Source organism: Oncorhynchus kisutch, linkage group LG29 (assembly GCF_002021735.2).
Source record: "Oncorhynchus kisutch isolate 150728-3 linkage group LG29, Okis_V2, whole genome shotgun sequence".
Classification (NCBI taxonomy): domain Eukaryota; kingdom Metazoa; phylum Chordata; class Actinopteri; order Salmoniformes; family Salmonidae; genus Oncorhynchus; species Oncorhynchus kisutch.
In genome coordinates, this window is record NC_034202.2 from 9,205,499 (window position 1) to 9,215,331 (window position 9,833).

Here is a 9,833-nt window from a genome sequence, read left to right on the forward strand (position 1 = left end):
AAATACAGGTGTGCCAAGCTTGTAGCGTCATATCCAAGAAGACTCAATACTGTATGTGTGTAGATTGATGAGTGGAAAAATCAAGGGGTCTGAATACTTTCCAAAGGCACTGTATATAAATATATAGGGCATAGGTATACAGTGCCATCAGAAAGTTGTAATACCCCTCGACTTATTCCACATTTTGTTGTGTTACAGCCTGAATTCAAAATGGATTAAATTCACCCCTCTACACACAATACTCCATAATGACAAAGAGAACACGTTTTTAGAAATGTTTGCAAATTAAATACAAAAATATATAATTTACATAAGTATTCACACCCCTGAGTACATGTTAGAATCACCTTTGGTAGCGATTACAGCTGTGAGTCTTTCTGGATTAGTCTCTAAGAGCTTTGCACACGTGGATTGTACAATATTTGCACATGATTCTTTTTTAAATTCTTCAAGCTCGTTCAAGTTGGTTGTTGATCATTGCTAGACAGCCATTTTCAAGTCTTGCCATAGATTTTCAAGCCAATTGAAATCAAACTATAACTAGGCGACTCGGGAACATTCAATGTAGTCTTGGTAAGCAACTCCAGTGTATAATTGTACATGTGTGTTTTAGGTTGTTGTCCTGCTAAAAGGTGAATTTGTCTCCCAGTGTCTGTTGGAAAGCAGATTGAAGCATGTTTTCTTCAAGGATTTTGCCTGTGCTTAGCACTATTCCATTTCTTTTAAAAGTAAAAAACTATTAAACAAGCATACGCATAACATAATGCAACCACCACCACGCTAGAAAATATGAAGAGTGGTACTCAGTGATGTGTTGTGCTAGATTTGCCCAAAACATAACGCTTTGCATTCAGGACCTAAAGTTCATTTCTTTGCCACATTTTTACTTGCAAACAGGATGCATATTTTTATTCTGTACAGGCTCCCTTCTTTTCCCTCTGTCAATTAGGTTAGTATTGTGGAGTAACTACAATGTTGTTGATCCATCCTCAATTTTCTATCAGAGTCATTCAATTCTGTAACTGTTTTAAAGTCACCATTGGCCTCATGGTGAAATCCCTGAGTGGTTTCCATCCTCTCTGGCAAATTAATTAGAAAGGACACCCGTATCTTTGTAGTTAGAGGGTGCATTGGTACACCTTCCAAAGTGTAATTAATAACTTCACCATACTCAAAGGGATATTCAATGTCTGCTTTTTATATTTTAACCCATCTACCAATAGCTGCCCTTTGCAAGGCATTTGGAACCCCCCATGGTCTTTGTGGTTGAATCTGTGTTTTAAATTCACTGCACGACTGAGGGACCTTACAGATCATTGTATGTAAGATGAGGTAGTCTACAGAGATGAGGTAGTCATACAAAAATCATGTTAAACACTATTATTGCATATAGAGTGAGTCCATGCAACTTACAGTTGAAGTAGGAAGTTTACATACACTTAGGTTGGAGTCATTAAAACTTGTTTTTCAACCACTCCACAAACGTCTTGTTAACAAACTATAGTTTTGGCAAGTCGGTTAGGACCTCTACTTTGTGCGTGACACAATAAATATTTCCAACAATTGTTTACAGACAGATTATTTCAAATATAATTCACAGTATCACAATTCCAGTAGGTCAGAAGTTTACATACACTACGTTGACTATGCCTTTAAACAGCTTGGAAAATTACAGAAAATTATGTCATGGCTTTAGAAGCTTCTGGTAGGCTAATTGACATCAGTTGAGTCAATTGGCGGTGTACCTGTGGATGTATTTCAAGGCCTACCTTCAAACTCAGTGCCTCTTTGCTTGACATCATGGGAAAATGAAAATAAATCAGCCAAGACCTCAGAAACAAAATTGTAGACCCCCAGAAGTATGGTTTATCCTTGGGATCAATTTCCAAACACCTGAAGGTACCACGTTCATCTGTACAAACAATAGTACGCAAGTATAAACTCCATGGGACCACGCAGCCGTCATACCACTCAGGAAAGAGACGTGTTCTGTCTCCTAGAGATGTATCTATATCCTCAGTAAAAACGACTCCTATATGGACATAACCTGAAAGGCCGCTCATCAAGGAAAAAGCTACTGCTCCAAACCGCCATAGAAACAGCCAGACTACGGTTCGCAACTGCACATGGGGACAAAGATCGTACTTTTTGGAGAAATGTCCTCTGGTCTGATGAAACAATAATAGAACTGTTTGGCCATAATGACCATCGTTTTGTTTGAAGGATAAAGGGGGAGGCTTGCAAGCCGAAGAACACCATCCCAACCGTGAAGCACGGGGATGGCAGCATCATGTTGTGGGGGTGCTTTGCTGCAGGGGGGACTGGTGCACTTCACAAAATAGATGGACTTACTTTGGGAAGCTTGTGGAAGGCTACCCGAAACGTTTGACCCAAGTTAAACAATTTAAAGGCAACGCTACCAAATACTAATTGAGTGTATGTAAACTTTTGACCCACTGGGAATGCGAATGAAGAAATACTATTATTCTGACCTTTCACATTCTAAAAATAAAGTGGTGATCCTAGCTGACCTAAGACAGGGAATTTGTACAAGGATTAAATGTCAGGAATGGTGAAAAACTGAGTTTAAATGTATTTGTATGTGAACTTCCGACTTCAACTGTATTATGCAACTTATGAAGCACATTTCTACTCCTTAAGTTATTTAGGCCGTAACAAAGGTGTTGCATTCTTATTGACTGAAGACATTTCAGCTTTCCATTTTCATTCAATTTTTGTTGAAAAAACTTAATTCCACTTCGACATTATGGGGTATTGTGTATAGGCCTGTGACAAAGAAAATCTCAATGTAATCCATTTTAAATTCAGGCTATAACACAACAAAATGTGGGAAAAGTCAAGGGGTGTGAATACTTTCTGAAGGCTCTGTATATAGTGCTTGTTGTTGTTGTTTTTGTTGGTATATTGATCCGTGGGCATTCAAAAGTGGGGCCAGTTGCCCATGCCTGATCTTGAGAAAAAATATTATTGGTTATTATATTTCTGCAACAATTAAGTCAGACTATGCACGTTTATACACACACTTACAGCTCGTCTTTCTGATTTAGGAGAAGGTATTGGACAAAAGGTTTAAAAAAAAATGTGTTGAGGGGGGTTAGGCTCTGGACTGTCTTCAGACACTTGGCTGGTGAGGGAGACTACTCTGCAGGCCATCTGAGAGAGTAGGAGGTGAGGACATGGTTCAGGAGGACACGGTTTAGGGGGTAGAGGGTTAGGGAGACATGAGTTGCACTCTGGATAGTGTCACTGTCTCGCCTGAGGTCAGCTGACTAAGCAAGCCAATCTATGGGCTTCAGATTAGATTGCAGCCTACATACAGTAAACCCTGTGTTTTGGTAGGCATTCTGAGGGGCTAGACTCATCTACTACAGGCAACCCAATTGTTTATAGACACTGATATGTGTGTCTGTGCAATACTACCAAATGTCTTGAACTCCCACTACCTATATATGGGCAGATATCGTAGATATGGTATTGCCAGATATGTTAGTTCACTTCATTACTCAATAAGGTAACTCTATTTCCTATAAGCATGGCTTGGAACACTAGAAATGCTGTCCCTCCCTTCATTCATCCATTATCTGACTTAAAGAGTGGACTACTATTCACTCTGTAGCCCAAGACCAGACCTTGTGTTTGTAGTCCTTGGGCATTAGTCTAAACTACACTGCACACACACCCAGTGGCCAGGCATCCCCCCCCCCCCCCCCCCACCTCAAAGAGCCTCTATGTGACTCTCATAGTATGCGTCTCTTGGGTTAGAGAATTAATAAACTCAGGTTTATGTTAGAGAGTGAACATAGTCAGGTTTATGTTCTAGAGTGAACATAGTCAGGTTTATGTTCTAGAGTGAACATAGTCAGGTTTATGTTAGAGAGTGAACATAGTCAGGTTTATGTTAGAGAGTGAACATAGTCAGGTTTATGTTAGCGAGTGAACATAGTCAGGTTTATGTTAGAGAGTGAACATAGTCAGGTTTATGTTAGAGAGTGAACATAGTCAGGTTTATGTTCTAGGGTGAACATAGTCAGGTTTATGTTAGAGAGTGAACATAGTCAGGTTTATGTTCTAGAGTGAACATAGTCAGGTTTATGTTAGAGAGTGAACATAGTCAGGTTTATGTTCTAGAGTGAACATAGTCAGGTTTATGTTCTAGAGAGTAAACATAGTCAGGATTGCGTGTGATAAGAGAATGATTTAGCAAGGGGACGAGGTTATGTTTGAGGTTGTATGCAAGATAATGAACAAGGTCTCTTCCACCAGCGGGTTCTCTCTCTGTCAGCTTTACATATGCTTGCAATTAGCCTGGGGACAAGGTTAAGTTCATGTGTGTAGGAAAATGAACATACTGTATTTTCAGGTTCATGTGTGTAGGAAAATGAACATACTGTATTTTCAGGTTCATGTGTGTAGGAAAATAAACATACTGTAATTTCAGGTTCATGTGTGTCCGGACTCGTTATGAACGTTATGATGTAACATCCTGTAGATGTTTCACCAGTTCTGGAGAGCTGGTGAGAAACCTTCTATGACTAATAGATTAACAATGAAAATGCTGGAAAAATTAACAGTACGCGGCTCAAACAGAACACAGACTGTTACTGGTGGGTTAGGCCTGGGTGGCTTATTTAGTCTTGGGTGGGGTATTTATGCATTTAGTCTTGGGTGGGGTATTTATGCATTTAGTCCTGGGTGGGGTATTTATGCATTTAGTCCTGGGTGGGGTATTTATGCATTTAGTCCTGGGTGGGTTATTTATGCATTTAGTCCTGGGTGGGGTATTTATGCATTTAGTCTTGGGTGGGGTATTTATGCATTTAGTCCTGGGTGGGGTATTTATGCATTTAGTCCTGGGTGGGTTATTTATGCATTTAGTCCTGGGTGGGTTATTTATGCATTTAGTCCTGGGTGGGGTATTTATGCATTTAGTCCCGGGCGGGTTATTTATGCATTTAGTCCTGGGTGGGGTATTTATGCATTTAGTCTTGGGTGGGGTATTTATGCATTTAGTCCTGGGTGGGGTATTTATGCATTTAGTCCCGGGTGGGGTATTTATGCATTTAGTCCTGGGTGGGGTATTTATGCATTTAGTCCTGGGTGGGGTATTTATGCATTTAGTCCTGGGTGGGGGTATTTATGCATTTAGTCCTGGGTGGGGTATTTATGCATTTAGTCCTGGGTGGGGTATTTATGCATTTAGTCCTGGGTGGGGTATTTATGCATTTAGTCCTGGGTGGGGTATTTATGCATTTAGTCCTGGGTGGGGTATTTATGCATTTAGTCCTGGGTGGGGTATTTATGCATTTAGTCCTGGGTGGGGTATTTATGCATTTAGTCCTGGGTGGGGTATTTATGCATTTAGTCCTGGGTGGGGTATTTATGCATTTAGTCCTGGGTGGGGTATTTATGCATTTAGTCCTGGGTGGGGTATTTATGCATTTAGTCCTGGGTGGGGTATTTATGCATTTAGTCCTGGGTGGGGTATTTATGCATTTAGTCCTGGGTGGGGTATTTATGCATTTAGTCCTGGGTGGGGTATTTGTTTGAATGCAGGGCTGGATACTTAAATGCCCATTGCAGCTATTTTTATATCAATATCAAATCCTTTCTGGGAAACAGAACCTTACTGTAATAGATTTCCATTAAAATTGTCCCCAAAAAAATAGCCTTCAGGAAAAAAACGATTTTTCAAGAAATAATTTTGCTAGGACTGTCTGGCAGTGGTCTGAGTGGGGAGGGGAAAATGGAAAACTAGCTGTTATTGGCAGAGAGGTATGGAATTCTCTTTCTTATTGGTCTATTTGCGAACGTCACCAGGCAGGCCAAAACTCTATCCTACCACAACAGGCTGTAATTTCAGGTGGTCTTTCCAAACAGCTCTTACACCAAAAGGGCATTATCATAATTTTCACAATTCCACAGATTATTCCAACCTTATAGTGTGGAAATATAAAACACAGGGAAATCACATTTTTGAGTACACTGAGCCTTTAAATATGCAGCATCACAAGCAGAGCAGTCAGAAGCTTGTTGCATAATGAATATATTTTCCCCCGCGGTGAGAGTGGTGGGTTCAAACAGGTCCACACACACACACACACACACACACACACACACACACACACACACAAAAAAACACGCACACACACACACACACTAATTAGTGCCTCTGCAGATTTTTACGCCACTCTCACATCCCCGTGGATCCTACAAAGAGCCTTCAGTATAGAACATCACGGGTCTGTGATTACTTGACTGGGTATCGTCGATGCTGGCAACAGTAGAGACCAATAAAGACGAACACTTTCACCTCTGATGCAACAGTCGTCTCTAAGGGCAGCTGTGGACACCAGAGACACTGGACCAAGGACAGAGCTTCAAAAACCTCAAATTCACTCACCATTTCACTTCCCTACTTAGGCACATTGCTCCTCAGGGAGCAAGAGGCCATCAACCACTCCTCTCCATCTCTCTCTGTGTCACATTTACTTTCAGCAGTCCTGACCCCAACTCTGACCTCCACCCTCCTCCTTCCAGTCATATACTCACCCCCATCCTTAAAACCTCACTCGTATCCTCCTCACCTCACCCCTGTCCTGCTCACCTTACCCCGTACCCCTGCCTACACCCATCATTCCAACACTCACCCCATCCTTAACCCTCACCCCTGTCCTCCTCACCGTTGCCTGCACGGATCCATCTATCATAACTTCAAACAGACACGTTAATGTAGTTCACTCCACCACCACACTTAAAGGAGCCCCATCCAAGAAGTTTGGCCTCCCTTGCAAGGCACTTCTGAAGTAGGAGGGCGGGGGTCAGTCTGCATACCCCCCCCCCCCCCCCTAGTCTACCCCCCATGGGGACACTGCCAGGAAGAGGGTCAGAGGGGATAGTTCAAGGTTCAACGTGGCTCACTATGGGATGGGAACAGGATAGGGCTTAATTCTCTAAGACACATTCTGAATACTCACTAATGGAGTGTTAGTGTGTGTCCCACTGTCCACCATCATTAAACTCTAACAGAGATCCATAATAACCATCTGAATCGCTTTATTCCACCAGAGGGCGTTGTTAAAATACAATATCTATAACAGATTAATAGACTGGAATCACACTGTCAATCAAAAGATTGACTGAAGTTTAACTGAAGTTGTTATGTGATGCCAGAGATGCCTGATTGTTGATAACAAAACATTTACATTGGACTTCTCTTACCTTTAATGAATGGATGTAATGTTATCCCCCTGAGGGTTCAGATGAAGTCATTATATAAAGTATCTACTAAATAATGCATATTTTGAAGTGGATCAGTGGGACAGTTGTCTACTTTTATAGCACTGCTGAGAAACACATGTTGAAGCTTGACAACAAAAGGTCTTTGATTACTGTTTTTGATTGTCCACCAAGGAAATGTTGGAAAAGTTGTCCTTCCACCAGCTGTTGCTAAAATAAATCCTGGGGAACACACACACACTCGCACGCACGAATGCATGCGCACACATACACACACACACACACACACACACACATATACACACACCCACACACACATCCTGCATCGGTACGGTAGATTGTAAATTCCCTCCCTCCTTCAACACAAGAGAATCCTCTATTCACAAGGTAAATAGAGAGACGCATTATTAATTGATACCATTACACACACACACACACACACACACACACACACACACACACACACACACACACACACACACACACACACACACACACACACACACACACACACACAGGGCCCACTTTAACGACATGGAGGAAACAGCTGGTTAGACGAACATTGGAGCAGTGAGAGTGTGTGTGTGTGTGTGTGTAATGGTATCAATTAATAATGTCATTAAAGTGGGCCCTGTGTGTGTGTGTGTGTGTGTGTGTGTGTGTGTGTGTGTGTGTGTGTGTGTGTGTGTGTGTGTGTGTGTGTGTGTGTGTGTGTGTGTGTGTGTGTGTGTGTGTGTGTGTGTGTGTAGTGGCTGGGGAGCCCAGTGAATTAGGGGAGCGAGCATCAGGGCGATGTTTGTTTGTGTGTGTGTGTGTGTGTGTGTGTATGTGCGTGTGTGCGTAGCTGTTAGCCCAACAGTCTCTCTCTCTGTGTGCGTTTCTCTGATGTGAGACTGAGTGGCTCCACTCTGCCCAGGGTCTCTGTGGCCCCTCATCTGACACACACACACACACACACACAGGTCTGTGGCCCCCACTGTCCCCTGCTGAAAAGGATGCCTGTCGACTCTCTGTAGTGACAGAATGTTCTTTTTGGGGAAGCAGGCTCCGGACACACACACACACACAAATTGCCCTGACGCTCGCTCGCTTCCCTATTTCACTGAACTCCCCAGCCACTCTGCTGGTTGACCACAAATATAATAAGCTGTTCAAGTAGGATCAACCAGCCCCACAGATAGACAGTCATTGAGCAACTTCATATGGAAAACAGAAAAATGTATTCAGTCACAAAACTTTTGTTTAAAAACCACACAACAATCAGATATCCACTCATACTTGCATGAGGCGCTGGTTGTTGTTTTGATAGTCCTGTCTCATTCCATCTCACTAACATGCATCATAGGGATTGTTGCCAAAATGCAGGAAGCTATATTTCTTTAATAATTCTAATAAACATCCCTTAACTATTCCATCCACGCATTTAATTGGTCATCAACCATCCTTCCCACCGCCAACTTCCATTCCTCCCAGCCTTAGAGAGAGATATGGGGAGAGAACCGCACTCAGAGACGTACGTCAACACTTGTACACCACGCATATGTGTGAACTAACCATACACGTACTGTCACTCTAAGATCAATGGAATGACAATAACTAGAAATAACTGTATTTCTGTGTCATTTCAATCAACCTCAATAAATCAATGTTAGAAAGTGAGCCTGGGTATTTTCTAATCCAAGTGGAAGTAACTATTTTCCACTTTTCAGTCTTTATGGTATATAAAAACACCTATTCAAAAAGTGCAGTTTGTTACAGTTGTTCTTCTGACTTATAAGAAATCTGTACACGCTACCAGCACTAAAATGCTACCAAATATTCCATAATAATAGCCTATGTTATAACACTAAATGTTACACTTCGAAACAGTAGAGAAAAATAAGTATAATAAGACGTAGCTGTTACCGTATAACTTTTCCAAGCTGTGCGACGAGGTGATTTTGACACCGTCCAGTTGCGAATGATTGCACCTCGCAGCGACCTGGGAGGAACCACGTAACTAGCTAAGCAACAAGAAATGAACACATGAAGAAGAAAAAAAATCTCGAAGTTGCTTCTTCTTATTGCTGCTAGTCAACAAGCGTCTCCTGTGAGAGCAGCGGGCTATTTCAGGTGTGGCTGTGTGGCGTTCTTCCTTGGCTCTACCTAATAGCCGCCCTGTAGCCTTGCACGTCCCGTTTCTGGACCACTCCGAGCAGCAGAGGCGAATGTTCCCAGTTCCACAGCGCAGGTGATGTTTTCTAAAAGTGTGATGGAATAAACTACAAATGTGGTCTATATGTGGTCTATATAAAATGGGAAATCAATCTTTGGAATATAGCCTACAAAGTGCATATACACATCAGATTAACTTTTGACATCAGAATTGATCAGAGCCAAGAATTCCAGATAAAATCCATATTGCACAATGTGTGATGACATGCTGACTTGTGGTTTGAGAATGTCCCCCCCTCCTCCCCGCTTACCCCTCCCTCCCTGGCCCTTTCAACCCCCTCTACCCTAGGCTAGCGGCCAAAAATGAACTGATTTAAATGTTTTTAGATACCCCTACCCGAGGTATAACAAAGCACAACCAT

The 9,833-nt window shown here is 42.1% G+C and overlaps 1 protein-coding gene across 1 annotated transcript in view; it reads right to left on the reverse strand.

The window, feature by feature from the left end:
• hapln1b (hyaluronan and proteoglycan link protein 1b) overlaps positions 1 to 9,619 on the reverse strand; it is a 32,746-nt gene extending 23,127 nt beyond the window's left edge. Inside the window, exon 1 of the mRNA XM_020466188.2 lies at positions 9,163 to 9,619. The gene's annotated coding sequence lies outside the window, so the exon portion shown is untranslated. The remainder of the gene's footprint in view (positions 1 to 9,162) is intronic.
• Between the last annotated feature and the right edge of the window lie 214 nt (positions 9,620 to 9,833).